The sequence below is a fragment of the Penaeus monodon genome, chromosome 32 (assembly GCF_015228065.2).
Source record: "Penaeus monodon isolate SGIC_2016 chromosome 32, NSTDA_Pmon_1, whole genome shotgun sequence".
NCBI lineage: Eukaryota > Metazoa > Arthropoda > Malacostraca > Decapoda > Penaeidae > Penaeus > Penaeus monodon.
Genome location: NC_051417.1, coordinates 32837680 through 32837880, shown reverse-complemented (window position 1 = coordinate 32837880; position 201 = coordinate 32837680).

Genomic DNA, 201 nt, shown 5'->3' with positions numbered 1-201 from the left:
GTGTGGAGGTTTAGCCTTAGCGTTTAATTTTTTTCGCTTTTTTTGTCATTATTTTTTGTCTGCTCCAATTTTACCAATCAGAGTTGTCAAAGAGAATAGCCAATTTCAAAAGACAAATCGTATACAAGAATGAAAATATGCGATTCTCATATTGAGAACACTATGATGTAAAATATAAAAATGCAAGGACTGTATATAAAT